The sequence below is a fragment of the Rhinopithecus bieti genome, unplaced genomic scaffold (assembly GCF_001698545.2).
Source record: "Rhinopithecus bieti isolate Rb0 unplaced genomic scaffold, ASM169854v2 scaffold_14494, whole genome shotgun sequence".
NCBI lineage: Eukaryota > Metazoa > Chordata > Mammalia > Primates > Cercopithecidae > Rhinopithecus > Rhinopithecus bieti.
The window spans coordinates 1-428 of NW_016885662.1; the positions used below are offsets into that span (position 1 = coordinate 1).

At 66.4% G+C, this 428-nt stretch overlaps 1 pseudogene; it reads left to right on the top strand.

Moving 5' to 3' along the window:
* Positions 1 to 12: 12 nt before the first annotated feature.
* LOC108525837 (RNA-binding protein 38 pseudogene) lies at positions 13 to 424 on the top strand (annotated as a pseudogene).
* The last annotated feature ends 4 nt before the right edge of the window (positions 425 to 428 follow it).

Sequence of the window (428 nt, forward strand, 5' to 3'; positions counted from 1 at the left end):
GGGGCGCCCCCCATGCTGCTGCAGCCCCGCCGTGCGCCCCGAGCCAGGGCTTCCCGCGGCCCCTGGCCGCCCCGGCGCCATGCACGGCTCGCAGAAGGACACCACCTTCGCCAACATCTTCGTGGGCGGCCTGCCGTACCACATCACTGATGCCTCGCTCAGGAAGTACTTCGAGGACTTCAGCTACATCCTGGAGGCCGTAGTCATCACCGACGGACAGACGGGCAAGTCTCGCGGCTACGGTTTCGTGACCACGGCCCACCGGGCGGCAGCTGAGAGGGCTTGCAAAGACCCGAACCCCATCATCGATGGCCGCAAGGCCAACGTGAACCTGGCATATCTGGGCGCCAAGCCGCAGAGCCTCCAGACGGGCTTAGCCATTGGGGTGCAGCAGCTGCACCCCACCTTGATCCAGTGGACTTAAGGGC